Source organism: Manacus candei, unplaced genomic scaffold (genome assembly GCF_025592945.1).
Source record: "Manacus candei isolate 608988 ecotype Guabito, Panama unplaced genomic scaffold, ASM2559294v1 h1tg000057l, whole genome shotgun sequence".
In the NCBI taxonomy this organism is placed as follows: domain Eukaryota; kingdom Metazoa; phylum Chordata; class Aves; order Passeriformes; family Pipridae; genus Manacus; species Manacus candei.
Window position 1 is genome coordinate 2,598,011 of NW_026138105.1, and position 17,757 is coordinate 2,615,767.

Consider the following 17,757-nt stretch of genomic DNA (forward strand, 5'->3'; position numbering starts at 1 on the left):
CATGGACTTGGGGCCAACCTGCACTGGCTTGGCAGAGAATCCTCAAATTTTCCAGCAACAGCCAGACTCGCATCCAAGAACTAGTGAGAGGCATTCCAAAGGCCTCAGCAGCTTTGGAGCAGAGGGGCTCACACCCTTCCAGTGCATTCCAAACAAGGAATTAAATAATCCTGTGAAACAAAGGCTTGGGAAGCGCCGCCGCCTCTGCTGGTCCAACAGTGGGCAGGGTGGGACCATCCCAGCAGAGACCAAGGAGCCCCAGAGGGACAAGCAGAGCTCCTGCACGTGCAGGTGAGTCCTGCCAGGGCTGGGCTGCACAAACCCCATGGAAAAGCTGCCCCACAGCCCTGGGTGCCCACCTTGGCACATCATCTCTGAGCTCCCTCTGCTGTCACAGAGCTGGGACCGGGGAGGTGACAAAACTGGTAACCCCACAAATTTGGGGCACGTGGAGCACCCCAGAAGTCTGGAGCTATCCAAGGAAATTCCCCTGAAATACATGGGCTGACACTGCAGGGAAACCTTTGGACAAGCCTGCACAGGGGGGAGAACAGGAGAAACATGGATTTGTTTGTAACAATAACAAAGCACTAAGGCTACTTCATGAGGTCAAGAAGGTTTCTTTTGAGCCGTGTGGTCCAGGTCTGCTGTCTGCCAATATCCTTGCCCCACAAAAGCCCTATTTATCACAGAGCTCCATTCTCCTACTGCTGTATATCAAAGCAGTGCAGTGAAACCAGAAGAATTACTCCCAGTTCATCCCAGGATATCAGCAAGCCAAGTTCACCTCATCAGCAGTAAAAGTGTTTTGGCAGGAAAAAGCCACCCAGTGAATAACATCAAGGAAATCCCTTGTTCTGTGTAACATCCCTGGCTCCCCACAGCAGCATGACCTGACAGCAGCCGGGGTGGGCTCTGCCAGGACAGGGCAGGAGCCCCCTGGGGATGGGCACAGGGCTCCCCAGCTTCTAAAACACACCCAGGGCAAGGGGAAGAGCAGTGCAGGTGATCACAGCCTGCCCACAGTGCAGGCAGGGGATGGAGAGAGCACAGAGTCCCCCTGGAACACCAGGAGGGCTTGTCCAGCCACTCCAGCACATCAGGGACAGATAAGGGACACAGCTGGCCTGGAGACTGCTCTGCCAGAGCAAAGAGGTGCCACCATAAAGATCAGGAACTTGGCAAGTTTTGAAGACAAACTGGACTGCCAGAGAGACAAAGGCACCAACTCGGGACATCTTTAAAAACTAGGACCTTCCAGCACCTTCCAGTGCCTAAAGGGGCTCCAAAAGAGCTGGAGAAGGAGTTTGGATATGGGGTGGAGGGACAGGACGAGGGGCAATGAATTTCGATGGAAAGAAGGTAGGTTTGGATTAGATATCAGGAAAAAATCCTTCCCTGGGAGGGTGGGGAGGCCCTGGCACAGGTTGCCCAGAGAAACTGTGGCTGCCCCATCCCTGGAAGTGTCCAAGGCCAGGTTGGAGGGGGCTTGGAGCAACCTGGGCTAGTGGAAGGTGTCCCTGCCCATGGCAGGGGGTGGCACTGGAAGAGCTTTAAGGTCCCTTCCAAGCCAAACCATCCTGTGATCCTCTCATGGCACAGCCAAATCCAGCTGGGAGCAGGGATATATGAAGTGTGAAAAGACACTTCACACCAAAGCACAGACACACATTGGTCCTACAGAGTCCATGGCTGAGGATGCACCTCCACCACACCCCAGAGCTCCTCAAACTCTAGGTAGGAATTTTTTCAATATCTCCCACAGTCATTTTCCCTTTGCTGCCTTTCCAGGATCATTGCTGTAGCAGCAAATGAGGATACAGAAATCAAAAAGCACTCACAAGAGAGGAGCCATAAGGAACTTCAAGGATTTCTTAGGCTTTTGGGGCTTAACCCAGAATATGATTAAAAAAGGAGAAATACCCAGGCCCTTACCAGGTGCAAAGGTGCAGCTCAGCATTCCAGGATTTGGCAGTGTTTATTATTGGGTTCTTGACCCTTGGGGCTCCCAAGGTCAAGCAACGTGAAATCCTGAGGTTTTTGAGGGCTTTTCTCCCCTCCCAAGCCTGCTGCTGGCCCATCCTGCTGGAACAGCTGCAAGAATAAATCCTGAAAACAACATCCCTGGAGGAGTTCAGGCAGCAAAAGGTAAGAGAGGAAAGAAAAGTGCAACACTCAAAAAAATAGCACAGAATTTGAAATCATGAGACCGCTTGGTATTTGGGGGAAATTTATCTTGGGACAGAAAAGGGTAACAAAACCCAGCAAGAATGTTATGATGTGTCTACAGAAAGGAGAAGTTTAATGGAAGATATTTTAGTCAGGGAGTACCACAAGTAGGAAGAATGGTTTCTTGATCCAACTTTTTAGCTGGTTGTGCCAATTTATCACCTCGAAGAGTATGAAATCCCACCCAAGGGAAATGTGAAATAGTGACAGGGCAGTCCAGATGTGCAGAGCTCCTGCTGAAGGATCTGACTTCTGAGCCCTCCACTCAGCCACCGTGGAACCATCACATGAAACCATCACGTTTCTCCCCCTTCTCAAGGCATAAAATGTGACTTTTCCCACCTCCTGAGCCCCTTTCCAGTGAGGACAGGGTGCCACACACAGCCACCAGCACTGACAGCTCCAGCCTGGGCTGGGGGAGCTCCTTTCTGTCCCTGCAACACAGATAAATAGAAAGTTTGGTCAAATTGCTCAGGCTGGTGGGTTGTTTTGCCTTCCTTCAAACCAAGTACCTCCTGCTAATCTGCAGCTAAATCCCACCATCCCAGAGGCACTGCTGACATCAGCCAGGAAATAATTCCCATTCCAAGGGACAAATCACATCCCACTGACAACATCCAGTGTCACATTCTAATCTAAAGGAGTCTCAGGCTCTGCTGAACAGACAGGACACACCTTGTTTGGAGCATTATTTCAAGGCTGGCCACATCTGAGCTGCCTACAGAGGCCCAGGCTGGGTTTCCCAGCATCATGTTTTATACATGGCCCAGCACTGCAGCTCCTGGAGCTTTGAAGAGTTATTGTTTATGAATGTGGGATTTTAATAAACTGCAGCAAGCAGGGGATGCAGGATTTCCAGCTCTTGTGGCATTCCCAGATGGCTGAAGATCAAAATAATCCGTGTGTGCAAGGAGGCAAATCAAAGCCCAGCGCTGGTGGCAGCAGAGGGGGTGGCAGGGCAACATCACTGCCCACCCTGCACCAGGGATAGCTCCTGGTCTTTTTATTACAGGATATTCTGTGATTCTGAGCTGGAAAGGACCCACCAGGATCATCCAGTCCAACTCCTGGCCCTGCACAGACACCCCAACAATCCCACTCTGTCCCTGAGAGCATTGTCCAAACCCTCCTGGAGCTCTGGCAGCCTTGGGGCTGTGCCCACTGCCCTGGGGAGCCTGGTCAGTGCCAACCACCCTCTGGGGGAAGAACCTTTTCCTGAGATCCCACCTGAGCCTGCCCTGGCACAGCTCCAGCCCTTCCCTGGGTCCTGTCCCTGCTCACAGAGATCAGTGCCTGCCCCTCCACTGCCCCTCAGGAGGGAGCTGTGGACAGTGTGAGGTCTCCCCTCAGCCTCCTCCTCTCCAGGGTGAACAAACCCAGTGTTTTAACACTAGAAGTTAACAGAGACAACCTCACTGAAGTCCTGGAGTTACAAAGGTGCCTCCTGAACCCTGCCCATGAAGGTTTGCTCCTGGATCAGCACCAGGGATGATGGCAGGTCCAGTGGAGAAGCTCTCCAGGCAGGCAGGGTGTGGAGCCCAAACAGGGCATTTTCATCCTAATTCCCACCCAGCCTTGCCTGATTTGAACCAGGAGCATGTGGACAGAAAATATCTGCAGAAGGTTAATAAATTCCTTCCTGGGGCACTCAGGGTGGCTGGCAGGGGCAGAGACACAGTTTGGTGGCCTTCTGACAGTCCTGGGACCTCTGTGGCCCTTGTGGCTCTTCTTGAGATGTCACACTTGTTTGTCATGGGAATTATTCCAAAAGCTCAAGTAGAGGACTGATTTAATGCTGGTTGTAAGGAGGGAGAGAACAAACAGGCTGCTGGGAGGAGCTTCCTAGTCCTGCTGAAGGCACAGGCCCACTGAAAATCCTCTTGGCCTCCAAACTTTCAGGAGGAAAACCTCCTCAAAGCATCCGAACCCAGCCCATCTTCTCCCATCTCACTCTGAGTTTACATCAAATCAATAAAGGCTTTGTCAAGCCTGAGAGGCTCAGCCAGGCACTGCCCTGAAGCACAGACTTCACCCAGACCTTTCTCAGAGGGACTCACTGCCATAAAAATGTTCAAGATCACTTGTTTTGACCAAAACAGTCCTTTCACTTCTGATGTAAATGCAGGGCAGGGACCAGCATTCTTCCTCCCTCCCTCCCTTATTTATTCTCCAAAAATAAGGAGTTTATACACTGGTTTTAAGAATCATATCAGGAAAAAACTGTAAAATACTTGAATAACTCTCTTTGCTTCACAAACAGAAAAGCTGAGAGACACCCAACAGCTCAGGGGAGCCCAGTTCTGAGCTCACCATAACCCAGAGCAGGGCACATTTGTGCCCTGCTCTGCCCTCTGTTTTAAACTGCTTCTGTCCTCCTCCAGCTCCACTCACCTTCTGCCCAAAAGCAGCTGAACAGATTTCCCAGTGGGATTCCTGACTCACCAGCACATTTTCCTTTTAAAGGTCAAAACAAATATGTTGTGACAACAGGGATTTTCATTAGTTTCCTCTTAGTTTCAGTTGATCAGCAGGGATTTAAGGGATTGGTTGCACTCTGGAGCTTCCCTAACAAGGCACTGTTCATCTTATTTAGGAAGAAGGGAAGGAGCAGCCATGGGAAACATCTCATCCCTGGATTTCCTGCTGAGCACAGCAACAGAGCAATTAGCAAGGTGGTCTCTCCAGCAGAAAGATCTGTACTGAGGTGTCCTCACACCCTCTCTTCACACGTTTATACACTGAGAACCAAGACTCCAGCTGGAATTCTCACAGAATAGGACAGACAATTGCCAATTATTCCAATTTCCCCTCAAGTGCCCCAGCACTGCTCTTTTCCATGTAACTTTGTGCAGCTCTACGAAGCCCAGAGTCCATTTCCTCCCCCTGGAAACCTGCTACAGCCCATTCCCAGACCAATGCTCCCAAATCCATGGATCAGTCAGAGCCAAATCAGCTTTGGGGGCTCCACCTACTACGATTTACTGCTCAAATCACCAGGATCTGCTCATTGCTGAGAGATCCCAAAGTGCTGGATACTCATCCTGCTGCTTCAGCCCAGAACTTCCCATCCCATTCCAAGACTCCTGGGAGGCTGGCAGTGCTCGTGGACAATCAGCCCTTTGCTGAAGGAAGAGCTCTGGGTGATGTCCATCTGCAGATGTTGACTATTTGCTAAAGGAGGAGGTGGCAGGTGGAGCCCTTCTTTCACTTCAAAGGTTCCTAATAGACTTTTAGAGCAAGCAGGGAAGTTTTAATGCTAGAAATCTCTCTCACCCTGCATTGGGTTGCATAAGGACATCCATATATCCATCTGATCTGTTCTGATCCCCTTCTGCCACTGCTTCAAATGTGGTGAATTCCAAGGTCACCTCAGCTAAGGAAAAATAAAGCAGTTCCTTCCAGCTTTAAAATAAACCCCAGATCCTCTGTTTATCTGCTTCTAATGGATGCTTAGGGACCCATTTTCAAGTTTTGCCTCCACAAAGCTCCTTGTGTGAGAAACAAAGTTCTCACATCAGCACAGAACTTCAGGACTGGAGACAAAGAAACTCCCCAACATGTAGAATCCAGACAGACTGGGTTAGGTGCCCAACTTCATGGGCTGGAGTCAAACCAAGGAGACCAGAGGACCCTGAGGAGTGGGTAATTAGCAGGAACCATTCCTTTGATCCCCACTAGCTTCAGCCCAGTAGAGCATCTTCCACAGGACCAAACACATCTGGATCTGAGGCCACATCCACAGAGCAAAGGGAGGCAGCTGCTTTAAAAGGTGTGAGATCAGGTCCCTAAATGGTTTCTGGGCAAGACAGATTGCCTGTTCCCAGCTCATTTTATCCTCCACCACTACCAGAGTCAGAAGAGGTCAAGGAATACCAGAACAGGATTGGCTGGGGGGGAGGAAAGGGGAGGGAGAACTATTTGCATATTAAGAAATAACAGCAACAGAAACACAGGCTTGAGAGATTAGGAAACAGGCTTTTTAGTCAGAGCAAAGCAAGAGGCAGCTGCTGGAAGAAGGGCAGGGAAGCATTTAGTATTTCCAGCTGCAAGACTAATCTGATCTGACACTGCATCAACCCCGGGTACAGGGCTCAGATCAATCTTTCACCAATAAAGCTCATTGTGACAAACCTGGAGCACATGATGAAGCCCACAAACTTCACCTGCACACGCAGCCCCTCGGGGGCCTTCCCTCAGGACATCCCTGCTGGAGCCAGCCTGTGAATTTTGTGATCCTCCCTCGCTGGCTGCGCAGAGGAAACGCTGTCAAGTTGAGTCTTCGTAAAGAAGCAACTCCACATGTGACCTACATAGAGTGCACAGATGTGAGGAGCCTCACACAGCTCCACAGAGCAGGGCTCTAATGCAAAAAGCATGGAACACCACCTGCTTTGCCTGGGAACGTGCAGGCACAGGAGGCAGCTGTGCCCAGGAGCGCTGCACCAGGATCCAGGGGGGACTTGGAGCTGCACGTCCATCTTTTTGTTTAAATACCCTTCCCAAGGTTGCCCAGAGAGGTTGTGGACACCCCAACTCCTGGAAGTGCTCAAGGCTGGACAGCAACCTGGCCCGGGGTGGAACAAGATGGTCTTTAAGGTCCCTTCCAACCCAAACTAACGTAGGATTCTATGATTTTCCAGACTAAGACACAGCTTTTGTAACCCTGGGGAGGAATGTGAGGGACTGACATCTGTCCCACCACCAGCACCACTGCAAACAGCCTCATTTCAAACAAGCTGCACACTCCTGCAGCACCCAGGTGACCTGCCAAAAGCCCAGGTCCATTTGGGCAGGTTGGGCTTGGTCTCTTCTCCCAGGTAACAAGTGACAGAATAAAAGGAAACAGCCCCAAGTTGCCCCAGGAGGGGTTTAGGTTGGATGCTGGGGAAAATTTCTTCCCTTGAAAGGGTGGTCAGGCTCAGGAACAGGCTGCCCAGGGCAGTGATGGAGTCACCACCCCTGGAAGAGCTCAAAAAACACGTGGATGTGGCACCTGGGGACACGGGTTACTGGTGAACACCATGCTGGGTTAATGGCTGCACTGGATGACCTTAAAGGTCTTTTGCAACCTCAATGACTCTGTGATTCTGGGGGTTTATTGCCATAAGAGAACCTCACAGTTTAACCTTGAGACAAAAAGAGCAGGAAAATGAGTAGATGCAGCAACAGGAAACAAAATCCAGGCGCTCCAGGAAGGTGCTCAGAGAAGGGTCATCTCCTCCCAGGCCAACACTAAGCCTTGCAAAAACGGCTGCTATGTGCCTGCTCCGAGGTGAGGATCACATGCCAGGCATTCCCCAGAGGCCAGTCCCTCTGGGAACATCAGCTGTGACAGGGTAAAGCCCCCAGGAATGGGATGGGAAGGCAGCAGGCTGGATTCAGGCATCCCCCCCCCAGAGCTGCAGGTCAGGGCTCTGCAGGCAGGTCTGGGGGGAGGAGAGAGCTCAGGGAACTCACGTCAGAGAGTGGGAACTGGGAGCTGGGGGACCTGGCCTTGTTCCCAGCTCTGCTGCTGCCCAAGGTCAGGCCCAGTCACATGCCCTCCTACCTGTTATATATTTAGAGCTGAAACTCCAGAGCCACGACTGCTGCTCACCAGCTGCGAGCTCAGAGCTCCAACACCATCCCACTGCAAGGAGAAGTGGCAGGACGGGCTAGAAAGTCCTCCAGATTGTTCAGAGTTGTTAAAAAATAGATATTTTCTTTTTCAGGGAGAGGATGAAAAGTAGAGTGGGAAGACTTAGCAATACCTCCTGGTCACCTTTACTCTAACTAGAAAACTTCCAACAGACAAAATTCAAGGGATAAACAAGAACTCAGGGAAATGATGACAGCCCCAAGGCTGCCAGAGCTCCAGGAGGGTTTGGACAATGCTCTGAGGGACAGGGTGGGATTGTTGGGGTGTCTGTGCAGGGCCAGGAGTTGGACTGGATGATCCTTGTGAGTCCCTTCCAGCTCAGGGTATTTTATATTTCTAATCAACTAAATTGATTGGTTTGTATCAATTTTATCACACAGCCCACTTGCCAGAGATTCCCCTTGTTCACGACTGTGAGGCTCTGAAAGGGAAATAAAAAGTTGACAAACTTCGGGGTAAGAAAGAAAAACCTCCCAACTTCTTGCTTGATTTGATCTGGAAATTTATAAAGCAGCCCCCAGCTGCACAAATCCTCACCCCCTGCATTTGGGGAGGAGCACCTTGGCAGCATCAGCCTGTTTGTTACTGACAGGGACAGCAGTCCAGCATGGGCACAGGGCATCAGCTTCCAAAGGCATCAGCTTCCAAAGGCACCTGCTTTTAGCAGCCACTCCGTGGGTCTAAAGGCTGTTTCCCATCAGGGCACAAAGCTTTTCACTGTCACATCACTGCAGGTTGTGCAGATGCTCAGTAAATCCAAATTTACTATATTTATCAGGTATTGCTGGGCTGCTTTGTCCAAGTGCATTTTGCCCCAGGACGTGGCACCTCCACGGCCTGAGCAGCCTCTTGAAGTGTGGTTCAGCCTCTTTTTTGGGACCTGGGGAGAAAAGGCTTTGTGTAAACATGCAATATTTACTCCTCAACATGCTGCAGTTTGGCAACCCAGCTATGCAGACTTGGGGCAAGCCATAAATTACCCACATGACTGAGTGGGTAAAAGCCTTTGACTTGCTGAGCCAGAATCCCAGGCATCAATATGTCTCAACAAAATATGGATGTTTATGCTACATATATTGCTAAAACCTACTTATTCTGAGGTCACAAACACTGATTTCCCCCCTCAAACCAGGATCTGAAAAGGCACAAACCATGAGCACACAGAACTGGTGAGAGGGAATCTGCCAATTGAACTGCAGGAGGAGACTGGAACTGGATGAGCTTTAAGGTCCCTTCCACCCCAAAGCAGTGTGGGATTCTATGATATGGTAAGTGATAACAAAAGCAATGAGTGCAGAGGCCAGCCTGGATCACAAATGCACACACACAGCTCAGGCTGCTGCACCCCCCCTTCCCTGAGCACAGCTCTGCATCCCAAGCTCTCCAGGACCTCTTCTCACCAGGATTTGGGAACATGCACCAGGAACAAGGATCATTGTGCACCTAAATAACTAATCAGTGATGTGCTGCCTTCCAGGTCAGCTTGGGAAAGGGGTCAGAGGGAGCTGCCACCACCAAAGTGTCCCCAAAAAAGACATTCTGTGCATAAAGCAGCCCCAGAAACACGCTACATATGATTTATTAAACCTTCCTTCCTGCTCAGCTCTAGCTTTTCTGTGCTGAATTAGCCACCTCTGCTGTCTTCTGCTTGTTTTACACAGAATAAATGTTCTGCTCTTACGGGGTGTTTTTTCCCCAGGTCTCAGTGCTCAGATAGGAAAGGAAGAAAGAGATCCAGTGCCAGGCATCACCTCCCCTCTGCCATCCCCACAGACCCCTCCCAGCCCTCCCCCAGGGAGCAGCAAGAGCAAAAGATACCCCTGGGGCAATAAAGGGAGAGAAAGTCATTTTTAACCAGGATCCCACTCCTCAGATGGAGCATTGGGTGGATTCTGCCTCGACATGAAGTCTCACTTTGGCTTTTCTCTTTCCTGGAATCCCTGCTGCTGGGGGAGCAAACGTGGGAGCAGCTGATTTCTACCTGGGCTGGAAGAGCTTTAATTCTCCCAGACCATACACACAGCCCGTCCATTTAGGGGAAAAGAGGTAATTTAAAATATCTTTTCTAATGTCTGCTGGCAGAACACAGATGAAGGACTGTCAGAGATGATCAATATTTAAGCGCATCTTCAAAGCAATTTGGGGGAGCTGCTGAAGACAAACAGGCAATTGGGGCCCAGGAGCCAGAGGAAAAGCTGAAGGAGAAATTGCCTTTTTTTTTCCAAGGCAAACAGAAGGCAAGTGATGGCTCAGTTCAGAGAGGCTGAGCTCGCTCCCCTCCTCACACGGGCAGGGCCAGAGCCCAAGTTTAATTTCTCCCTCACGACAACTTTTAATTAAAAGCATCTAAGCCCTTCCTGCCTGTTTCCTGCCACGAGGTGTGGTTGTGCTCACAGGAGGGATTAACAAAGCCCTGTTTATTCCCGTGCCCTCCCTGGAATTGCTGTTTGAGCTGCAAAGGGCTGGGGAGCTCCACTGCAGGAGAGCACTGGGCTCCTCAGCAGGAGGAAAACACACAAAGCCCCCCTTTGATGTGGAGTCACTCCCCGGGTGCTGAAGATGCTCCACAGCATCACTGTCACAGCACATCCTTCCAGGGGAGTTTACCATGGGATGTTCTTCTTGGTCATCACCTGTGGGTGCCAAGATGCCACCGGGGTAAAGGATGGGCACTGGCTACAGGAGAAGAGCTGGAGCAAGGATTTCTCAGTAGTTTTGTAGTGGGGAGATCTGTCTTGGACTTGGGTACCAGGCTCAGGGAGAATATGAGACCCTCTGGGGTCCCCAGCACAGGAAGGACACAGAGCTCTTGGAGCAAGTCCAGAGGAAGCCACAGAGATGCTCCCAGGGCTGGAGCCCCTCTGCTCTGGAGCCAGGCTGGGAGAGCTGGGGGGGTTCACCTGGAGAAGAGAAGGCTCCAGGGAGAGCTGAGAGCCCCTTCCAGTGTCTAAAGGGGTTCCAGGAGAGCTGGAGAGGGACTGGGGACAAGGGATGGAGGGACAGGACAAGGGGGAATGGCTTCCCACTGCCAGAGAGGAGAGTTAGGTGGGATATTGGGGAGAAATTCTTGGCTGTGAGGGTGGGCAGGCCCTGGCACAGGTTGCCCAGAGAAGCTGTGGCTGCCCCTGGATCCCTGGAAGTGTCCCAGGCCAGGCTGGACGGGGCTTGGAGCAACCTGGGCTGGTGGAAGGTGTCCCTGCCCGTGGCAGGGGGTGGGATGGGATGAGCTTTATGGTCCCTCCCAAACCATTCTGTTTTACTCACCTCTTGAAACGTGTGTTGCACACTGAACTTTGGAGCAAAAGTTAAAAAATATAAATTATAAAAAAACCTAACTTTAACTTACTAGAGGAGCTCAAGAAGATTTTTTTGCAGAGCTTGTAGCTCATACCACTCCAGAAAGAGTTTAAGGGGCTGTTAGAGCTCCAAGCATTGCAGGTTGCTGCAGTACCAACAGTCACAAGCAATACCTGTTTTACAAGCAGATCCAGCTCCAGGGACAGAAACCAGGACCTGCTGAACCACCAAGTGCTGTCCTTGAGCAGGAACACACCCAGCCAGGCCAGGCAGCACCACCAGCCCTGTGATGTCTGCCCCAGAGCAACCACAGAAGGGTTTCTACATTTGAAAAAACACAAGTATGTTTGAGCAGCAGCCACCTGCAGTCTGCTACACCGGGGCCACATCTCAGGCCAGAAGAATCACCTTGAAGTCCTGGCAAGTCCAGGAGCAGCTGAAGGGCAGGTGAAAGGCACCAAGAGCACTGAGGACACTCACAGAGGCAATTGTCACACCACAGCCACAGCAGCAGCTGTCACCATGAAGCCCCATGTGGTTGAGGTCCAAATCTCTTCATTGGAGCACCAAATTATCCCTATTTCTTCAAGACTGGGCTTCATCCACACGTGAGGTTCGAGCACGTGCCTGTGCAGGAGAGCTGACAGAGCCAGTGCTCCCCACGTCCTGCTAAAGGAACTCTTTCTCCCAGAATTGCTCCCTAGACAGTTTTCCAAAAAACAGTTTGCTGAAGACAGAAGGAAAGTACAAGATTCAGACTAATAAAGACATCAAGAGCCCAGGTGGGGAAGATCTGCAACCACCTTCTCTGTCCCCCTCGTGTCCTTTGCCAGCCTGGTCCTGAGCTCAGAATTCACACGTTAAAATGAGCGACAGTGATTCCAGGTGAGTCTCCAATGCCACCATTCCCACGACACCTTCTCCTGCAGAAACTGGCTCTGCTACTTCCATGTTTAAGTGCCAGCAGGCAGACCCCCAGCTGAAGGATGTTCTCCCTCCAGGGAAGGTGGGACACAGCAGGAGCCACTTAATCCTGCCACAGCAGGAGCAGGAGCTGCACTGCCTCAGTTATTGCTCCTGCTCATACATTTAACCTGCCCATTCTTATTCTGCTTGTAGGAGCAATCAGAAAATGAGTTCACATTTATCCCCACTGTGGCTGTGTTTGTTGGAATTGAAGCTGCTTGCAAAAGCATCAGATAAAGCTGTGGCTCTTCTCAGCATCTTTTGTTTGGTACCATCACTCAGCACATGGAGGTGATGCTGCAGACATCACCTGGGAACCACTGAATTCACACAGACACAGCCCCCAGGTGTTCAGCTATTTACCTCAGTCTTGTTAGGGAGTAAAAAAAAAAAACAAACAACCTGGCATTGTGTTTTCTATTTTAAAACCAGACTTTTTGGAACAAATAAAAAAAAAAAGACAGTTGGGCAACATCACCAGCCAAGTCTGTGGATGTTCAGTGAAGGAAATCCTCTGCTGCAGGTGCAGAGATGCTGCTGGAACAGAGCTGGGCATCCTGCTGGGCACATCCTGCTGTGCAGCTCCAGCAGCAGAGGAGAAGCAAGAGCTCAGCAGGCCTTAAATCAATCAGGGACCTGCCCTGCAAAGGCAAGGCCAAGTCTTGCCTCGGAGGCTCCTCCCCGGCACAACTTGCTCTACATCAGGATTTGGCTGCAACACATTTTCCTCAAGACTTGCTTTTAAAAAAATAAAATATCACGATTGTGAGGTGCCAGTGTGAGACCTGCAGGACTCACCTGCTTGGAAAGCAGCTCAGCAGGTCCCCCTCTCAGTAAGAGAGGGTCCATCCACTCTTCCACCTCCTCGTGTTGGACAATACAGGCAGCAGAACAAACAGCATTGTTTGTGTGCAACAGTGTCAGACATGAGCCAAAAACATGACTCACACTGCCCTTATAGCCCTTCCCAGGTTATCCAGGGCCATGCCAGGATAAGGAGGCAGCTGGTTCTCGGGGTGAGGTGAGCCCCAGGGACACCTCCTGCCCAGGTGGCACAGCCCTGGGCACTGAGCAGCCAGGACTGCTTTAGGGTGGGCACATTTTAACACGGTCAGATTTTAAGACAAAAACCATTCTCATTTTATTAAAGACAATGAAGTCTCTACAGCACTCCCAGGATTTCACCTCTCTAACAAGGAGGACCTTGCTGGGAGCTCACACCAGCACAGACTGCAGGCAACACCCTTCTTCACATCCATGCTCCAGCATCATCTGCTCCATCCTGCACAATATCTGCCAGCTCGGGCTCTGCAGAACCAGCTCCTCTTGTTTGCCCACAGCCTGGCAAGCCCAGGATGCTCCTCCTGATCGTTTTAAGCTGCAAGAAACATGAGAAGCCCCAAGAAAAGCTTTAGATTCACTATGTGCATGCAGGCTTGTCTCCTTGCAAGCCAAGGATTGCCTGAGACATGCCAAAGGAAACAGCCTTTGCTCATGGCTACAAGCCTTGGCTTTGATAGTTCCAGCATCTTAAATCTTAAAACCAGAACACAGACCAATGTTAATTCTGCAGAACACCCACTTAAGTCAATCTCTGCCCTGGTGTCATCTCAATTCTGCCTTTTATAAAGCACACACAATTAATTTTATATTGGAGATGGGGCCAGCAGACACCCGACCTTCTAATTAAACACACACTTTCAGGTTAGACCCTGCTGTGTGATGGTACTCACTTGGATTAAACAGGTACACCAGGACTGGTGGCAAAAATAAAAACAGCCCCAGTTCTCACAGCACAGGGGAAGGAAGAGCATTCTGTGCACAACAGCAAAATCAACTTAATCACAAATGACAACTTCTGAAAGCCTTTACTTTGGATTCATCCTTGGCATTTTTCTAGGCCAGCTTGAAAACAAAAGCTTTGTCCTCTTAAAATGCAATTGCCTGAGGCACCTCTAAAAAAAGTGACATAACTCAGGTTTGAAAAATGCCTCCTGGGTTTCAGATCCTCCTAAGAGCCTCTTTACTATTCAGCTTGATTCAGATTACCCAGATCAGCAGGAACTCTGCAGATTTAGCCCCAGCTACCAGCACAGGTATAAAAAGCACACATTTAGGATTATTTTTTAAAACTGTATGATTAAGGCTCTACAGTTACAAAAAAAACCAACTTGTTATTGATCTGAATGGTTCCTCCCTCCCTTTTCTCCAGCAGGTTTATAAACACTCTCTGATGACAGTTTATTCTGAATTTCACTCCGTTCAGCTTGTTCAGATATTTTTTTCTAGCTTGTTTTTCTTGCTGGGTGTTTTCAACCTTTCCATCACAAACCTCAAGCTGTGAGAAGAATGAGTGACTTGTTTTGGAATCAAAACTTGAGCCTAAAATTTGATTCCTATTTCTTCTCCCCTCTACTTTATTTCAGTAATTCTGCAAGCAGTGACTTTATGCTTCTGCAAATCCAGGAGCACAGCCCTGTGCCAGGCAAGGCAGTGACTTAATGGGAGGGGGCAAGAAAGGAAAAGCTGCAATTCTCCCAGACAGACACAGCTCCTTCCAGTGCCTGTAATTAACACCTTGGGTAACTCCACAGCACCTTCAGCATATCACAGATTTTTATAGCCATAAGCCATTTTCTTTGGGCAGATGCAAGTTTACTTCTAGATCTGAAAACTCCTTATTCAACCACCAATAAAGAACTCAAATCAAAAGAAGATCTGCTGCTTTTATTGAATAATTTGGGACAAGGAGAGCTGAAAGCTCTCTCAGTGATGGGAACATGTTAAGAGTCTTCTTTTTTCTGAATGATCAAGTCACATCACTTACTCCACATAAACTGTTCTCTGTCAAGAGCTTTAATCCTCCCTTTTCAATCCCTAAATAAAACATCCTCCCCAGACTCGCTGTCTGTTATCTGCCTTTTCTAAAGGAAGTGGTTCTTAAGAGACCCACCTTCGTCTGCTTTGCCATTCCCCTGAAATCTGTCAAGATAATACTGGAGATGGAAGTAAAACCCCAGCCATGCTCCAGGGCACAGTGAACTGAAGGAGTGTGGCTGCACACCCAGCCCTCCTGGAGGAAGGTTTCACACAGGGCCAAGTGCTCCCTGAGAACAAGAGTCACAAAAAGACTTCCAGGAATGTGAGCAATAAACCTGGTGACAACTGTCACCAAGGGTCAGGCTGCTGTGGCTTAACTTGGGGTTTTCCTCATGGCACAGGCTCTTTACCTCCCCAAAACCAGCAGTTCTTCCCTTTACAGCCCATCAGTGCAGGCTCCTCATCTCAAGCTCTCCTTCACTTGGAAACCAAGCTCCTTCCCTGTCCTTTAGAAGAAAATCGTGTAAAGGGCCCAAATCCCAACAAACTGCAGAATAAAGGACAGGACAAAACGAAAGGGAAAGTACCATCTCCCCCCTAACTGCTAAAAGGGGACCAAGAGTGGAGGCTCCCGCGGAAGAGCACAGCCCTTCTCCTCTCAGCAGGGACAACCAGGAGGGTCCTGTGACACAGTCCACCCCTTCCACACCGTGACAGCTCCTCTGATGACACAGCCAAAGAAAACAGGATCTGCCTGGGTGCTGAGATCCACAGCAAATGCCAGGCTGAAGGCTCGTGCTGCCCCTGCCAGCCTGGGGAGAGCCAGCAGTGCTGCCACCCCGACTCCCTCAGTGCCCAGCCAGCGCTGGCACCAGCCATCACTCACCCTGGTATTTACTGGCAGGGGAAAGACAACTATTTCCTTAATATGAAATAAGAGGGTCTTGTTTTTTCTGGCCTTAAAAAGTAAGCCCAAGCCAGTTGTGCTGCTGTTGACTTCAGCCTCCTCAAAATCCCAAGCTCCCGGAGACCCGAGCGGTGACTGGAGCATGGGAAGGCCCCGGAGCCACAGCTCAGCGTGGGCTGGTTCCCAGCTCAGCCCCACAGCCCAGCCCAGCCTTGCCCCACACCAAAAGCATCCAAAAATTATCCTCAGAAGTGGTGGAGTCACCATTCCTAGAGGGATTTAAAAGATGCGCAGATATGGCACTTGGGAATACTGGTTAGTGGTGAGCTTGGCAGCGCTGGGGGAACGACTGGACTCGGTGATCTTGGAGGGCTTTTCCAACCCTAGTGATTCCAGGGCTCTGTGCTGAAGCACTGCAGCAACCAGGGTCGTTCCTGCAGGTGGGTTCTTGCTCTTCAGGAGCAAGTCAGGAAAACAAAGGTGCACATCCATGCTGTTCTCCATCCCGGCAGTTTCTGTCCCAGCCTTCTGGGCTGTCTAACAAGAGGAATCAGTCGTTGGACACCCTCCCAAAGGCACAGCCAAATCTGACTCTCTCACATCCACCAAAGCCGTTCCAGCAGAGCCAGGACTAAGACCTGGAGTTTCACACATCACCTCAAATCCCAGAATCATTTAGGGTTGGAAAAGACCTCCCAGACCATCAAGTCCAAGCTCTGACAGAGTGCCCCCATGCTCACTAAGCCGCACCGCCAAGTGTCACATCCACTCGTCTTTAACAATTCCAGGGATGGTGACTCCCGGGAGAGCCCGTTCCCAAACACGGATACCGACGGAAATCGGCAGCCTGAACATAATCCCGACAGGGAAGGCTCCGCAGGCTCCAGCACGGCTCGCAGGCTCCGCACGGACCCGCGGGGAGCGGGGTAAAGCCCGGGCACCACCCGCGCAGGTCGAGGCGGCTCATCCCGCCGCTCGGGCTCGACATCCCTCTGCAGCCGCTCCCGGCCCCTCTCGCCAGAGCCCCGGAGCATCTCCGGGCGGCAGGAGACACAAAGTAAGTCTCGACCGCGGACATCCCTCCCGGCACCGCCGCCACCAGCGTGAGGGACCCGCGGGGCTCAGCCCCGGAGCCGCCCCGGCCCCGCCGGGACGGGACCCACCGGCAGCCGCTCCCGCGCCTTCCCCATCCCGCGGGCGCCGGCATCCCCACGCTCCTTCCCGCTTCCCGTTAAACGTGGGTCAGGATGCGGGGAAAAGCGAGCCGAGCGCTAGAAAACCAGTGGAGGAAGAGAAAACTGAAAATCAAAATTAATTACTAACGCGGCGGTAATTCGCTGGCGGAGGCAGGGGGGACCCGCGCTGCCGGCGGGACCGCACGGCAAAGAGCGCGGGGGAGCAGCCGGGGGAAGGGGCAGAGCACTCACCGGGCGGGTCGGTGCCGGGCTGCGGGGCGGGTGGCGCGGGGCTGCGGTGCGGGGCCGGCTCGCGGAGCGGACAGAGGGCCCGTCCCGTCCCGCGTCGCCCGCGGGAGCCGCCGGCTCAGTGCCGCGCACCGCCCCGCGCCGCGGCTCCTTCCCGCCGACCGTACCACGGCCCCGCGCCGGGGGGGACGCGGGGCGACGGGGGAGAACACCCGGGCAGGCCCCGCCCGCCCGCCGGGCCCCCGCGGCGCGGCCCGCACCGAGCGGTCAGTGCGGGGCCGGGCGGGGCCGGGCAGCGCCGCCGGGGCTCGGCCGGGGGCAGCGCGGCGAGAGCCGCGGGTGCCGATCCCTCCCGCTCGGCGGGCGGAGCGGTGGAAGAGTCCAGAGCGGGGCGGGGCCGGGCGGGGCCGGGGCACGGGGATGCTCCGGGCGGCGGGTCCCGCTGCGGGTCCCGGTGCGGGGCTGACGGCGGGGCC

General features: G+C 51.8%; 1 protein-coding gene across 1 annotated transcript in view; it reads right to left on the reverse strand.

Annotated features, from left to right (window-relative positions):
• The window catches only part of RALY (RALY heterogeneous nuclear ribonucleoprotein), a 118,529-nt gene extending 101,047 nt beyond the window's left edge, over positions 1-17,482 (reverse strand). The window contains exon 1 of the mRNA XM_051802813.1: positions 17,285-17,482. The gene's annotated coding sequence lies outside the window, so the exon portion shown is untranslated. The remainder of the gene's footprint in view (positions 1-17,284) is intronic.
• Between the last annotated feature and the right edge of the window lie 275 nt (positions 17,483-17,757).